The following is a 17,165-nucleotide window of genomic DNA, read 5'->3' on the forward strand; positions in this document are numbered from 1 at the left end:
AACAAAAAACAGTGCTGAAATTTGGGGTGTATGCAGAACACATCCCCTCTGCTCCTACCGTGACTCAAGGAGTAAGATGTGCTGGCAGCAGTGTGACTGGTGCATCTGAGTTATGCCTGGGTGTAAGGTGTGAGTTACAGCAGTGAGAATTACTGGATAAATGCACGGGTGGCAGTAGAGTCGGTGGGGTCGGGAGGGGCACTCCCTCAGGCAGTTTGGGCTGTGGATTTTACCCAGTTCCTCCCTCAGCAGCACTGGTTGCCTTGCAGCTTACGGGTTTGGTGATGTGCCAGTGACCGAGTGAAGGCAGGCGGTGTCCCTTTGGTGGGCAGCGCGGGTGATGAGTGTGATGGAGGTGTGTGCAGGGCAGTCCTGCTCACCTGCAGAGGTGTGCTGGTGTCTGCAGGGCTGCAGCAGCCTTCCTGACAGAGGAGCCGATGGTGAACGACTGGAGATGGCCTGAAAGCTTTGGTGAGTGTGGCCATCAGCATGTCCTGTCTGAATCATCTGAGTACTTTGGGCTGTCATTTGTCATAGGCCATGGAATTATTGCAAGTACAACTCTCCATTTTTAGTCCTTGAAACACAGCCTGCTTCCCTTTGTCTCCCAGCAGACCTCATGGGATTTATTTATGAATGACAAGCAGCCTGTGTTTATTACTTAATCTATAAGAAGGTAAGCAGACTTAAAAATAGGATCTGAAACAGAAGGCATTTTCTGTACTTTCCTTGGCTCCAGTGAGAATGCTAACCCATCAACTCCTTTGTTTTGAGCAATTAATAAAAGCAACAGATGGGTTATGATTGATCACTAGATGTACTTTTGAATACAGCTAAAATCCTTAGCAATTGCCTCTGTATGTTAGAAACAGTTACAGCTTAGAAAGAATTATTCATGCACAAAAATATTTGGTAAAATTTAGAATAAACTGATGTAGTCTTTGTGTTGAAAATTAAATAAATACATCAAGGTATTAATTGAAAAGCTGTATACTCTTTACAAGTTAGAAAAATTGGAGTGCATAAACTTACATAGCAAGCAGATTAAAAAATATTCCTAGGAGCTATATTTTCTACAAAGGCTCCCTGAACTTCATCAGTTCTGGAAATATTTTGTCATGTTATATGAAGGAGTTAGACATTAAGAATCTGGCGGTGCTATGTTTGTCCAGAAACTAAAACCTTCCAGAGTGTGTAATGCTGTTTTATTTTTTATTGTCCTTTTTATTCTTTTCTTTTGAAGGCTAGTGTTATGACAACATTTGAGCAAGATCTCTTATTTGAAATCATTGTATAAATCATGAAGATGCAGTTTGGCAATTGCGTTCTGGAAAGTAGATGAATATTCTTTTGAGAAAGCTAAGGATGTAGAGATTTTAAACTAATAATTCTTCCCTGCATATATATATTTGTCTATATATATATATTATCCTCTTAAGATCAAAATACGAATAAAATAGCAATAGAACCTCAATAGTATAAATTGCAATAGTTTGTCATTAAATCCTAATAATGAAATAATAAATCAAAACATAATTCTAATAATAATATTATCCTAAATAATAATCCACACTCCATTGAGTTGCAAAAGAGTGAGGGGCATCTATGAAGAACCATTTTTTTTAGCTGTCTTGCAGAATGTTGGAGCACAAAAAGCCAGAAACAGAATGGGGAAAGTAGTTGTGAACTGGGGATGCCTGCATGAAATGCACAAAATTATTCAGTGTTGAGGAATATTCTGGGTGCTGGTGGCTGGCTGTGCCACACGTTGTGCCCTGGCTGGGGGGAAGTGACTGGAACCCCAGGCGAACAGCTGAGTGTCCTTTTACACTTCATTGCTTTCCAACAGTTGCACTGTATTAATCAGCAGCCTCCAACATTCAGAGTTTGATGAGCTCCCTGAGAGTGTTCCGTAGGTTCACTGGCATCACTTGCATCAATGGATTTTAAAAACTTAATTTTGATCTCTGGTATATTTATCAGTATTAGACATACTGTGCTTAATGTTGCTGATTCCATTGTATCATACCATTGCTTGCTGTCTGCTTGATCTGCTGCTTGTGTGTGTTATCCATCTACTTCTGAACATTTTATCACAACTTTTGCAAACAACTGAAGAAGTAGAGTCAACTTGGAGCTTTTTGAGAAAAACTACAGGGGGCAAGGAGCTGGAGAATGTAATGCAAAAATGCTTTAAATCCAAGTTGAAAAACAGCTCTTCAGTAAAAAAAAAAATGAAGAGACTATTAAGGAAAATTATTCTGCTGATCTTCCAAACTTTTACATTTTAGGTTGTACATTTTAGTTGCTACAATCAAGTAAAATTTTTGTTTGTTTTAAATAGAGAAACAGCTGAGTGTCACACCTCTGATAGAATCTGCAAAACCCGAGTACATGCTGTTGCTTCTAGAAGAACTTTAGCTTTCCCCATCTCAACTAGTGATATTCCCCTTCTTGTGGAAGGACACATTACAAAAACTATAAGGGGCTTTTGCCATTTGGGAATTCTCTTGTTTTTCATGAAACATTTTTGATGCTGTCATAATTATCCACATAATTGCTATGTCCTACTTGTGCCTGGCTGAGAGCCTTCTGTCTACAATTCTTGCCACAGACATCACTGGAAATAAAAAGAAATGTGAAATAGCTTGTGTGGATACAGACCCTTTGGAAAGGACAGTCTGGGAAGGTGAGGAGGAGAGGGTTAGCTTAGTGCTCGTCTGTGCAACAGGTGCTGGGTCTGTTCCCAGCTCATGCGTCACGATCAGAGGGGTGGCCAAAGTGGGCTTGTAGAGGGTCCCTGTTACACACCAACAAACACATTTCATATTTTTGTTAAGTTTACTAATAATGTGGGTGTTTTGCACAGCTTCAGGTCCCTGGCCAACTCCAGAGCCTTAATCTAAAAAAAAGGCAAAGCAGACTAAATTTGAAAATTTTTGCTTTGTAAATACATTTGATTATGAAATCTCAGTAAATTATGTGTGTGAAATTCTGTATCTTTTGTCTGCAAGTCTTTTACACATTTGAAGAGCACACAAGACAGGTTATTTGTACAACATAAGAAAGCAAGTCTCAGTATAGGATTTCTGGTAGTCTCACTTCACACAATGTATGTTATACATCACTATGATGCATGTACCACTGAAGTTTGTCTGATGAACATACTAAGCTACTATTACCTTCACAGAGTGGCCTTTCCAAAACTCATTAAAAATGTTACATGAGTATTGAAATAGTCTTTATAAATTTCAAATGCACTGGTATGCACCAGTTTGCTGTCAGAAGACATAAAAAAATCATTTTACTTAACCCCATCCCTGGCAGCGTTCAAGGCCGGGCTGGATGGAGCTCTGAGCAGCCTGGTCTTGTGCAAGGTGTCCCTGCCTGTGGCAGGGGGGTAGGAACAGAGTAAACTTTAAGGTCCTTTCCAACCTGAACCATTCTATGATCATTTCAAGGACTGAAATCAAATATGCATTTTAATAAGGGGAGGAAAAAGTCCAATCCTGTACTGAGCACTGTAAAAATAGATGAGAACTACTGACAATTATATTAGAATCTAAGTAAACTGGCCAAGAAGAGAATGACCTGGTAAAGGTATAAAGCTTACTTTTTATTTATTAAAGCACTGTAATTTAATTAGATTGTACTGTAATTAGATATTGTTCTGTTTAGACTCTCAGTAAATTTCAATTGAAGAGCCTTAAAAATTATTAAAGTAACTTCATTTCTAATTTTGCATATAGTACATCTCACAAACATTTCCTTTTGAAGTACTGAAGTGAGGGAATAGATAATCCATAACTATTCTGTGTATTTCAAATTATATTTTAAATTTTGAAGCTAAGATTCTGCATATTGCTCACGTGAACATGGACATACAAAAAATACATAGATGTAAAACATATTTTTTACATATTTGGTACTTTTTTCAGTTCATTTTCTAAAGTAATGCAATAGTTAAACAAATTTCTGATGTCAGGGCTGAATGTATCACTGGCACACAATGCATATGACATTCTGTTCATTCAATTAATGGCTTCAAGGATGGTTTAACCACGTATTACTGGCACACAATGTACATGAAACTCTTTTCATTCAATTAATGGCTTCAAGGGTAGTTTAACCAAGTATGTGAAGAACAATACACCAAGATTAAAGATATGTGTTGAATAACTTTTTATCTCTTAAATATAGTCAACTGTTTTTATAATAGCATAAATCAAAAAGCAGGGTGGTGGATGTGGGGTGGGAGTATGGATCTCAAAGCTGGGAAAAAAAATACTTGAGGTTATTAGTGGCCTCAATAACACATTTTAAAACTGATCAAGTACCTTCCAACAGCTGGTTTACAAAATATCAAAATTTGATCTAATTTCTAAATGCAGTGTAAAACAAATGAGCAAACATGAAGCATGATTTTCATAGAATATTTTAGTTTTTAAGGGATCTCTGGTAGTCCTCCAGGCTGAAACTCACAGAAGCACTAGTTCCAGATAGAGCAAATTATTCTGTCTTTTGTTTTATGTGCATCATCTTGTATGTGGAAAAAGGGGAGGGAAGGCAACTGAGAACTCTGTAGACATGGTCAGAAGAGAAATGCATGTTCTGTGTTTGCTTCAGGCTGCAGGTCCCTTATTTCTGTGTCCATGCCAGTCAAAGGGGCCACCTCAGAAATCTTTTATCTGAAGGTTTCCTCAGTTTGAGCTGAGTTTTCCAGTTTCTTCAGGCTCAGTCTCTTAGGTCATAGTGAGGGAGATGTTTGCTTGGTGTTTTCTGATCACTTTGATTGATAGAGCCAGCTGACAGATGGAACAGCTTTTAAGGTACTTCTGCTTATTCAGCCTATTTATAATACTGGTGTGTTGTATTCAGTAGAATTAAGTCTCCTTATACTTATTCCTTTAGATAAGTCTTTCATTCCATCCTTATTGTTAACTCTGCCTTTCTCATATGAGCTATCATGCTTAGTGCTTTTTGGTTAAATCATTTTGTTGGAAAATAGCTGAAGAGTTACAGAGGCTGTAATCTCCTTCTGCTGGGGACTGTTTGAGTTACTGAAGAATTGGATATCAGTTGTTTCTTGAGACTCCTGGAGCTCTCAGCTGTGTACCCTGGTGGTTGTGAGCACATTCCTTGGCAAAGAAATCTGCTTACCATGTTTGGGCAGATGGGGAGCAACTCACCCTTCAATTTTTGCTTGAACTTCAGTTTGCCATTTTTCTTTGCAATTTTCCATTTCCAAGGATCTTTTCATGATCACACCTTCCTCCAGTTTAGCAGCAGCTGCACATCTCATTAAAGCAGTTTCTGTTTCTTGCACCTCTTTAATAAAGGTGTTACCAGACTGGACTGGACATTATTAATGAACTTTGTCACACTGCATTAGCTATCCCTCTCAGCAGATGCCATGAACTTCTGTAACTCTCCCTGAGCCTTTCTGCATCATGGAACATGAGTCCCAATGAGCACGGAGTGTTTCTGCACTTTGTTATGTGGCATCAAATACTTTTCTAGTTGGATGTAAACTACACAAGTTATTACACAGAAATTGCTCATTTCTTGGGCCTTTCATTTCTTTCAAAGAGACCTCTCCATCTCAGAGTAGGTAATGATTTCTTTGCATGTGCAGTTCTTGCTGTGACTGCCAGTAAGAGTTCCACCCATACGATGATTTTTTCCAATATCTGGATTTCATCCATGAGTATCTGGTCTCAGGCCAGGGAGTTAATAACAAATAGTTTGCAGCAGAAACTCTCTGTTATAACTCATAGAGTACGTAATGAAAAGAGTGACTTGGAAATGGAATGTCCTAAATTCCTTGGCCATCTCCCTCAGCCATCCAGTCCTCAAGACACATTTGCATTTTTATTTACTTTCTGAATCGCTGATAGCCCTAATTTTTCCCTAGATCCTCTTAAAGTTATAGAGTTTTGGGAGTAAAAGATTTCTGTGTTGGATAATGAACTTTCAACCCCATATGAAATGATGTAATGCAGTTAAAAACAGCTCTTGAAAGAGACTGAGGTGGATATGCCTCATTCCAAATGTGGGTGACTTAAAGGGTCCCATTATGGAAAAATAAATGGAGCTTCATACTCATAATTACTTTAGCTGACATGTTTAGCTGAGCAGCAATAAAACATACATCATCTTAATATATATTGTTAATCTTGCCAGTGATTTATACCATGCAAGCTGAAATTACCTCACCCAGTTAGACAGAATGAAGTCAGTGAAAAGCAGCTAAGGATAATTAAGTAGACAAAGTGGCAAGTAGGTTTTTCACTGCTTAATATATGCTATTATAAATTGTTTAAATACTAAAAGACAACATGAAATTCCTTTCTTTTAACCACAATTGGTCCTGCTGTGGATATGTTCAAACAAAAAAATTATTTCAGATGTTTCATAACAGTAAATAAATATGGTTTTATTTCATTTGGAGAACTGTATTAGAATATGCAGATTTGGGGCTAAGATCTCTACCCTTGACATTCTTCTGATCATGGATGCAAAGCAACAAATCATGGATGCAAAGCAACAAACGAGAACTTTGCTGTTTGGGGTGTGTGTCTGAATATACTTCTGTCTGTACTGCTTTGGAGAGAACATTTTTGTTTAGGTGTGTTTCTTTCAGTCTTTTCTAATCTGAGAGAAATCAGCCTGGGAATCTTTGCAATAAGAGAAAATAAAATTGTATACTCATCTACCTTTTTTCCTTTTCTATTTAAGATGATTATTCTTTAGATAAAACATACAGAATTTATACTTATTGGCATGTTTTCAAGCACTTTAGCATAAAAGGAAATAATTATATTTTATTGTCTAACAATATCCTTTTTTTCAGTTTGGCACTCAGGGCAGTTTTTGTAGCATCATTGTGCAAGATGGGCTTGTAAGGTTCATATACTTTTTTAAGTACTCCATAAAGAAAATCAGATGAACAATTTCACTAAAAAAGAAAAAAGAAAAAGAAAAAAAAAGTAGTAGTTCAAAGATTTAGAGGAAAAGAAAATCCACATTATAAAATCTTTTGTCATTGTTTGTCATTTTGTAACAACTTGGAGCAATATCTTAGTCCAAGGTTTCAAACAGAACATGGTTGGCTCTTCAGTCATGGTTATGCAGTTGCTTAAGGCCACCATCACTTATGTTCTGTATGCCGTTGAACACAGGAAAACATGTTTCTTCACAGTAAAGGTCTAATTTAATAAGCTGTTTCTGGTTACTCCTAGCGTTTGTTTATGACTGAGTTGTAAAGGAAATGCTCCTATGCAAGCCAAATTTTTATGAGGTGTTTTGAATTAAGTATCTGTGCTGTCAGTGGAACATAGGTGCATCTTTGTGCTTGTTATACAGGCCACTGATTTGTTGTGGTAGATAAGGCCATAGAGGTCAAATGTTTTGTCTGCAATATGATGAATTGTACAACAGGAAAGAGAATTGCATTACACAAGGATGTGGGATGAGAAATTGAGATGGAATTGCAAAGCTCTAGGAAGTGCAGTACTGAGAAACAGGAAATCCTGAACCTGTTCAGCATGAGGATAAATATCTATGGAAGTAGGTTAATTTTAAAGTGGCCAGAGTATTTGGATTTTAAAACTGTTATTTTTCTGTTTCTGGATGATCTTAGATAAGAGGATTTACAGTACTATTCATTGAAGGACTGAATACTTGATTGGTTTCTTATACAGCTGCTTAACTAAAGGCTTTATTCTGGCTTATAATTTATAGTTTTATAAATCATTTTAAAGACATCAAATATGAATGCATTTTGAGTCCCAGTGTAGGCGATGGAAAGGAAGATTGAGGATGGTCAACACCTCGGAAACCCAAACCTCTTAAGAGCCCTTTGAACGTGGAACTACTCCCAGCCAACAGTAACATCTGGATTTCACAACAGCTTAAATAACTTTCCAGATGGATGTTGCTTATGTTCCCATTTCCGTAGACACAGTTGACATTGTGAAAAAAGAGTGAGAAGTTTGAGGATCTGTTTACAGCATCTGTATAGTGCTTACCTTGTTCTTACTGGCAAATCAGCCATTCCACGGAGCTTGAAAATCATGGAATTGTCATGGTTGGAAGGAATCTCCTGAGATCGTCTAGTATAACCCACTGCTCAGGCAATTTGAATCTCTTGGCATGTGTCCTGGTTTTGGCCCAGAGCAGCAGGAGGCAGAATGGGCAGGACCATAATGTTACTCGATACCAATTTATGTCATTGCCAGGGGTGGGGGAAAGGGATTCTCTCCTGTTTCCAAGATGAAGGACATTCTTTGCCAGTGGGAAAAAGCATGATGTGGTGGGGAAGAGTCAGATGGCATTTGTTGTGTTTTTCTGTGTAAATAGCTTCTTTATCTTATACCTTTTGTTATTAATATTGTTGCTGTTACTGTTTGCTTTCCTATCTCATTGCTGTTTCCAGTAAACTGTTCTTATCTTAACCCCTGATTTTCACCTTTTAAGCCTCTAATTCCCAGCTCCATCCCTGGAGTAGAAAGGGGGAAGGGAAGGAGGGGAGGGTGAGGTCTGGTTTGGGAGAGTCCTGGTGGGGGCACTGAAGTAGGGAGAACCATTCCTAAACCACAACAGAATGTTAGCTATGGATAGGAACCACAGTTGGTTTCTGAAGATGTTATACTGAATGTTGAATAACGAGTAATATTAAGGGTGTCTTGGATTCTGAAGCGAGACATTACTGGATGCATCACACGGCGGGACCTTGCCAGGGAAAACAGGCAGAAGGATTTTAAATCTACATGCTACATGCTACAGCCCATGCCAGGCTCTCTGCTGGAGCCTGCCACCCGTGCATGGCTCCGAGGAACAACCCTCATCCTCATGTGCTCCTCTCATTTTAAAGTTTCTGAAGCAAGCTGAGGGCAGCATTTATACAGAATGGAAGTGAAGGTATGTATGAGTGTTTAACAGTGCAGCATAAGGATTTTTAGGGCTTTGTGGATATGGAAAAACTTCTGGGATAGCACTGAAGGGCTGAGTATGCAGAAGAAGGCAGAACTGATGTAACCTTATCCATACTGACTTTTGGCTCTGGTTTTTGAAGTGAAACCTCCTCCAAACTTTGCTCAGTTTGCAGCCCAAAAGATGCAAGGCATAAGCAAAAAATGAGGCAGTGTGGACACTGAAGAGTGTGATGAACAAGTTCACTTTCTGGCCCTCATTTACTTATCAGCATGGATATTTTCCATGGAGTTCTATCCTAGTTAGAATATTATTTATACTGCAGTATAAAGAATAAATAAATAATAAATTAATTTCTTCTTCCTAAATTAAAAATAACCTAATTTGGTTTTTTGATTTCAGAAAACTTATGTTTTCTTCAGCAACATTACTGTCTGCTCCTCATGCAGGGTTACATATGACATGACAGGTAACAATGGCCCTGCCCTAAAGATCTCTACATTTAAATATTAATCTTGAGGACAAAATCTGAGAGTAAATTGTACCCTCAGAAGCCTTTGTTCCTTCAAAACCATTAAGAAAGAGCCAACACTGTACAGAACATCTGTCAGGAAAAGAATTCAGCAGTACTTAGGAGTCTAGATTTAGAAAGTAGTTTTGAAATGTTGGTGTTACTCTGGTGTTTCTTCAGAAAAAAAGGTGCAGCACCTCTTATTTTCAGAAGAAAATGAAAGTAAGCTGAAATGTACACCTGCTAGTATAGAGAAAATGCTGTGCTCTTACCCAGTCATGGGTGTGATGCTGTTGCTGTGCCGTGGAGCAGTCAGAGAATGCACTCATTAGATCAATCAGATTGCTCTCTTTGGTATTGTTTGCAATAATTGTTAATTAGTTTCCTAGGATAGTACCTCATTTGCGGTCAAAGTAAAATGTACACCAGCTGGAGAGAAAATGAATTCCAAAGCAGTAATCTCTTCATATACATAATTATTCCTTGTAACTCTAATGGTGGTGGTTTTGGCTGTTTACACTCCAGCAACAGATAGATCAAGCAGATGACATTGCTTAAACATTATTCAGGGTTTTATTGAGTAAACCACAAACAATTGATATATGATTGCTTTTTGACTGGCTTCTTTCATGTGTTTTAATTTGATATTGCGATTAACATTTTTTCATTTAGAGACTTTGGGTTCAAATTTTAAGGTTGAAGTAAATGTTTGGATGTGCTTAAAGTGTTACTTCTAATATGTCTCAGCATTTTTTCTATAAGTCCTGCCTTTCCTTAGTTTTGAAATTGGCTTTTAAAATGTGATGTATGGATGCCTTGATTTAGAAACAAATACATTCTTAAAAATTGAGATAAAATACTAGGTTTGAAATGTTTGTAGAGTTTTGTGTTGTTTTTTTTTTTTTTCTGAAACAGTATGATCATTCATGTAATTTCTTCCTTCCCTAAAATTAGAGGGTTTTGTTATTTCTCACCCTTTTGAAAGGATCATGTTGTTACAAAGACAAAACTGATTCAGGAAACATATTCTTAAACATGTTATTAGTAAGTAATTTCAGTGCAAATCTCAATGTGCTTGAATTTAAGGCTGTGCTTAGTAAGCTTCTTCAACTGATCCAAATTTACTTATTTTGAAATAATTCTAGTATGTCTACTACTAGTATAGTAGATAACTTTAAGAATATGTAAGTCAAAGTTCCATAAAGAGGTGTGGATTTTTTTTCCTATGTAGATACTTTTTTTGTGCTTAGAATAAAGAATTGCTGGAATGCAAAGGTTTCTGGAGACTTTTGGCTCTGTGATGGAGCCTTTGGGAACTTTGGGCTTGATCTTTTTGCTTTGAACAATGAAACTGGCTGAGAGATGAACTTTTATACTGCTGTACAAATTGTGAGGGGTATCTTGGCTATGCTCTAAATATTTTGTCACCTTCCTGAATGTGAACATCTCAGTAAGAGGGTGTTTACAGAACACTTAATTCTATTTTGATTTTAATGTAGAATAAAAATGTAAAAATGACATACTAAATTCATATCCCCATCTCATTGAGATGATGTTAAAAAAGCTTTAATAGGTGCCCAAACATATGGAGGTGACAAAACTGACAAAAGCAGAGCTGGTCAGGGGACTTTATTTGTGCTTTGCCTTTAAAGATCTTTATAAATCAACATTTTATGTGCAATTAGATTGTATTCCCAAATACAAGAAGATCAGACTATATTCATATCTGTCTAGTCTAAGATATAACATTAAACATGATACAAAAGCCTATTATTTAAAATATGTAAAAAAATTCCCACGAAGGTTTAATTTTTGACATTCAACTAATTTATGTAATGTAATGATGCTTTTCTGTCTGATATAGGATAAATCAAAATGCATCTATGACAAGGAGAAAAGCGTATTACTGAAGTTTATACAATGCTGTCATAGGGCAAACATTCACAATGTCTTGGCTGTGTAGGATGACATCCACACATACAGGTTAACCATTCAGAAACCTTGGGAAAATAATTGCACATAGATAATTCCATAGAATGTTAAAAATTATCTGTAATCTAGGTACAAAAATTGTTCTGTCCAGGTTTTATTGTTAAATGCACACATTCTAATTTACGCTGAAATATTTGTTCTGTCTTCCTTTTCAAAAGCAGTTTAATTACTTCATTACATGAAGTTTCACAGTGTTTCCTGTTTGAGATTATATAGACATTGGTTTAAGTTGTTGACTTTTTAAATAGCACAGTTTACAAATACATGTACAAATGAATAAGGCAACATCAAAGTGGTAGATATTAATTATACTGGCAGATAGAATAAGTCTGGTGGCAGACAGGGGCCTCATTTACCAGCCACTGGGATCTAGCATGGCTCGAGGCAGCAGAAGGTCAACGAGGAATTGGAAAATGGAATCCTGGTGCAGCAAAGTGGGTGCTGCCTCTAACAGCTGCCCAAACCCTTGGGCTGCAGTGTAGGTCCTTGTGACTCCTTTGTAGTTCTTTCCAGTTCGTGTAAAGGACAGTCATGAGACATCTCCCTGCTTTATCTTCTTATGAGCTGCTGTGTAACATTTCCTCCTTCCACTTATGGATGGACAGAGAGTCTCTGAAATGCAAGGGAGGATCATGCACAGAGCTCCTCTGCCCATGGATGATAGTTGTACGTGACAAATTTGCGTCAGTACAGGCAGGTGAAATTAGTCTTGCTTCTCAATCAAAATGCATAAGCAAGTATGCCAGCTTTCTTTGAAGTCTGGAAAGGGCTGGAAAGTCTCTCTGAGTTAATCAAAGTCTCTCCTTCTCATTGGGGTAACAAAGTTTTCTGTAGAAATTGTACTCAGATGTGTTTCAAAGCAAGTTGTTTGGGTTTTTTTTAATTGCTGTATTTTGGAGGAACTTTCCCCTCTCTCCAGTGAAATCCTATTACAATTTCAGCTGTGGCAAAATTAAGTTAAAGCAATTATAGTTTGAAACAACCAATCTGTGCTATGTATGCCTTATTTTACGCACTGTTCTGCCCAATGTCTAACTTGCAGATATTTCACATTTTTGAATGAATGATTCATTTGAGGGAAGTAATTCTAAACTGGGAAAGTGTGAAACTGATCAGTGATTAAGAAACCCCCAGTGAATAATTGCATCAGTGCATTTGAGCACATGGGGACCGGTTTTCACAGGGTGGAAGGGAAATGCCAGTATGGAGTAGAGGAGTCAGAACAAAGAAATCTTGCATAAGAGGAGGAAAAATATTTGTAAACCAGCGTAAGAGAAGACAAGGGCAACACAAGAGCTAAAAAGTCTAAATTTTAGAAGTATGGAAATACTTCTAAAGTAGAAGAATGTAAGAAGAAAAAGTAAGAAAGTAAGAAGAATGGAAAAGGAAAAAAAATGGTTTTGTCATTTGCAAAGATCAGGAACTGAACAAAAGCAACTGCTAAGCACCTGACTCAGCAAACTATCCAGCCATATGCTCAAGTGCATTTTTACTTAACAAAGCACTCCACAGTCAATTAAGCAATCACTAGGGTCAGGAGGAATCTTTCCATAACAGCTATGAGAATTTAATCTCTTAGATTTTATTCCTTTTTAATTTAGTACGTTTTGTGTTCCCATTGTTTACAAGATTAGACAAAATGAGGCTGAGACAATGATAAAGATTTTTATAGTTTCTATGTAAAATTTTAAATGCATGCATAATGAAAAGGACTGTCTTCCTGTTTGCTTTCCAAAAAGTATTTTAAAAAGTTGCATCAATCGCTGGGTTTCTGTTTTGGAAATATGTCTTAAAAATACAGGGTTTGAAGTATGTAAGAGAGGAAATTGGCATGAAATTACCTCAGTTGTCTGTACTCCCCCTCCATGACAAGGAAGAGTGGTAACTTTATAAGGTTTGGAGCTATCTAGGGAAAATAATTGATTATTTGGGAAAACATGAAGTTCTGCAACAGTTTTTCAGTAGGAGTGGTGCATTCCTCTTGCCCTGAAGAGCATCCCTGCTCCCTCAGACAGCACAGAATGGTCTGTGCCAACCATCTTTACCAGCTGTCCTCCACCCTCTAGCTGGTGCCATGTTCATATGCCTAATAAAAACAAGACATACTATGTTTTATGATGTAGATTATTGCCTTAGAGACCCAGGAAAGGGATCATGTTCAAAACCTTGAGATGTTTACTGAGATTACCTCATTTACTATTATCTATTGTTAAATTGTCTAATCTAAGTAATAGCTGATAATTAAGAAAGCACAAAACTACTGCCTTTTCTTCATCAGTGAAGTCATTAGCAATCACATCAGAAGAGAAAAAGAGTATATCCTAATTAACATGTGAAGCAGAGCTATAAAGACAGAATGCATTGTTCAAGGTCACCTAGAAGAGATTTTTTTGCTGTAGATATAGATCAGTAACAATTAGAACAAATTGTCCAAATCATAGAATCGAGGTTATGCGAGCATGATTGTACATGGAATTACTTTTTAAAATAATTAATTGTATAAAACAGTACACATTGCATAAAATGGACAAGTAGCAGCATTTGGTTTAGGTTTCTTCTCAATTCTGTAATTTTATGCAAATTAAAATGGACTGTGGTTTGGGATTTGGGGACTATGGAGCTGTGTAATGGGCATTTTGAATAAAATATATGGACTCATCTAGATGGCATATATGAATGAGCAATCTCTCTTTTTTTTTTTTTTTTTTTTAGTACATTTTAATGGATTCTTAAGCACCTGGCATGTGAGTCATGGTGTTCTCAGTTATCCAGCACCAGTGTACCACTGGGTTGTTTTTGTTCCTACACTTTGGAAGAAATAGCTGAAGGAGTAGCAACATTCCTGATTTCAGGGCACTTGGCAAGTATACTGGGAGATTTAGTTTGAATTACTTGTATGCTTTTGAAATTTGGAATTATTATATTTTTATAACCTATGGATGCATGTATGGGGAAGTTTAAAATACATTATTTCAAATGGAAGTATTTTGTGTGTGACCAGTCGCCAGGTCCCAGGCAAGGATGAGAATTTGTATTGAAGTAAGCAAGATAGTTCAGTGCAGCTGTTTGCTATGTGACTTTTCTGAGGTTACTGTCTTGTAGTAAAGAAGTTGTTTAGAAAATTAATGTTCTTATGTCTCCATATATTTTTCATGCTTAATAGTGGAGCTAGTAAAAGCTGATGTTACAATTCCAATTATTATTAGTACAGATCTTTTCATCTACTGTTTAATTTGGCAGCAATGGATTTCCTGATTATTCTGTCAGTTTGGCAAACAACAACTTTGTGGAGAAAAATCATTAAAATCTATTTGGTTTCAAGTTTGAAAAGTATCCTCTTTTTTTATTCAGTATCTACTATGCATTCTCCATGTGAAATATTAAGTGTGCAGACTACAAGGTAGTTGTCTCATAAAATATCTTTTCAGATATTTTAAATTATGATGAGGTAAGAAAAGACTGTGTGGATATGTTAATGCTTTTACATTATTTATTTTCAAGAACTGTTTTAGCTTTCCCACAGGCTGCATGGAATTTGCTCAGCTGTGATCCTGGAATTCTGTCAGTTTGCTGTCTCTGAGGGCAGGAAGATACTAGCTACTTAAATACTAAATTTTAATTATTACACTTCATAGGCTTTCCTGTCGTGTGTTGTAAAATCTGTTACCACTGTGATTTATATTATGACAGCCTACAGATCTGGATTAATATGCTGCTTTATAAATACACTGTTAACTTAGTTTCCTCAGTAAGGTAATTAAGTATCTGTTTCGGCTGGATGAAATTAAGTTAATGAGTGAAGTATATGAACACTCTAAAATTGCAAGTTTTTCTTTTTGATGCTTTTGCTGACTGATGTGTCACTCTAAAATAATTAACAACACCACAGTTTCTTGTGAGAGAGGGTATGAGGCACGTAGAGGTTTTTGCACAGGAAGAGAATAGTGTGATAAGATATTTTATCACAGGATGCAAAAGAAGATATTTCATCTGCTAAGGGTCTGGAGGGAAGGTATTTCTGATTACTCAGATATTGATGTCCTCTCTCTTAAGATTGCCAGGAGAAAAAAAAATTAGTATTGAAGAAAGTTTGTATTTTGGAATAATCTGTGATTCTACTGCCATAAGATGATGTAACTGTCAGTCGAGAGGAATGCAGTGAAGGGGTGAAGCACAAGAACAATTTGTCCCTCCTGAACAACTTGATCTGGCTTTGAAGTTATCCATTCTTTGAGGAAGTGTTTGGATGAGATGGTTTTCTGGTGTCCCTCCACTATTAAATTATTCTATGCTTCTAAGGGTACCTGGAGATAAAGTGCTTCAGGAATGCTTGCTTCATGATACTAGTTCCCAAATCATTCTTTCATGAGACAATCCATAAAAAGTGAGCACCTAAATGTTCTGTGGTTGATGACATTATGTTCATTCAAGTAAATGGTAACTTGATGGGTTGCACTCCTTGAACACAGTTACATTTTAGACCTATCTGCTCTTTGTCTAACTCACAAGACTTGCACCTGAATTCCAGGGAAAACAGAACCCTGTCATGGGAGGTGTTAAGGAAACTGTCCTGTCTGACCATCCAGGAGTCACAGCCACAGTCCCACCACCTGAGCTGGGACCAAGGCCCCTTCACACCACAAGGACGCGATGAGTGTCCTGCGTGATTCCCTACACACTCCACACTCACATACTCCAAACAGGTTTTCTAACTGGCCTAGGCTTCACATATCGTAGTCTTAGACCTCTGGATCCTTAAAATAATATAATCACGGTGCAACAACAGAATAACAGCTTGTGCTGAGAAATGTAGCCTGAATAAAGGACTCCCTGGGGCTTGCATAACCTTGCCTTAGGTGTGCAATAGTCTGGGGTCTTCCTGTTTGTTCATTGGCTCCTGCTGTGTCTCTTAGTGCCAGGTCACCTGGCTGCTGCCACAGGTCCCTCCCCTGCCCTTTGCAGCTCATGGCCTCTTGCCATGGGCTCCTGCCACTGAGAGCTCCATGTGCACCTGGTGCTGCAGCTGCGCCCTGAGTGCCTGCATTGACTGTTCTTCAACAGGAGCTCAGGTTTGGCCCTCCCAGCTGCATCTGTGCCTCAGTGTCCCACAGCCTCAGCTGGGCCAGCCCTCAGCACCATCACTTACATGAGAAAGGATATTCTTCAAGATGTGCTTAAATGCTCAGTACGCACTGCTTTGAGATGAAAGGATGCCCGGAGTGAGCAGAGACTTTGACTCTCATTCTCTGGAGGTCAAGGCTAGAGCTGAAATCAGTGAAAACCTGCTCCTGTGGTGTGGTTACTCCGTTCCACAGGCTGCTGAGCACCCACCAGTCAGTAAGATATGCAAGAGAAAGGGTCACTTGAGTTTGAAGTTTTTGGTTTCTGAAGTTGAAAAGTTCTTTTTTTTTGTGGCTTATAGGTTGGCTTGTGCACTCAATAATCAGGAAATCTGGTTTACTTTCTCTGTTGTAACATTTGATTAAGTGAAATAATATGAAGAAACCGATGCCTGTGATTTAAATATTTTTTCAACATGCGTTTTTGATGTTGAAACTTTTAACAGCATTTCTCTTGCACAGAAAAATCTGTGTCAAGGGTAAGGGGTTACCACAAAATATTTCTGTTAAATGCCAGTGTCTCTGTATATAGATTTATGTATTTCAGCTACGTTTCTAATCCATTCTGTGACACTTAACCCAGTTTAAAAAGAGAAAAAAAACATCTC

Source organism: Poecile atricapillus, chromosome 2, assembly GCF_030490865.1.
Source record: "Poecile atricapillus isolate bPoeAtr1 chromosome 2, bPoeAtr1.hap1, whole genome shotgun sequence".
NCBI lineage: Eukaryota > Metazoa > Chordata > Aves > Passeriformes > Paridae > Poecile > Poecile atricapillus.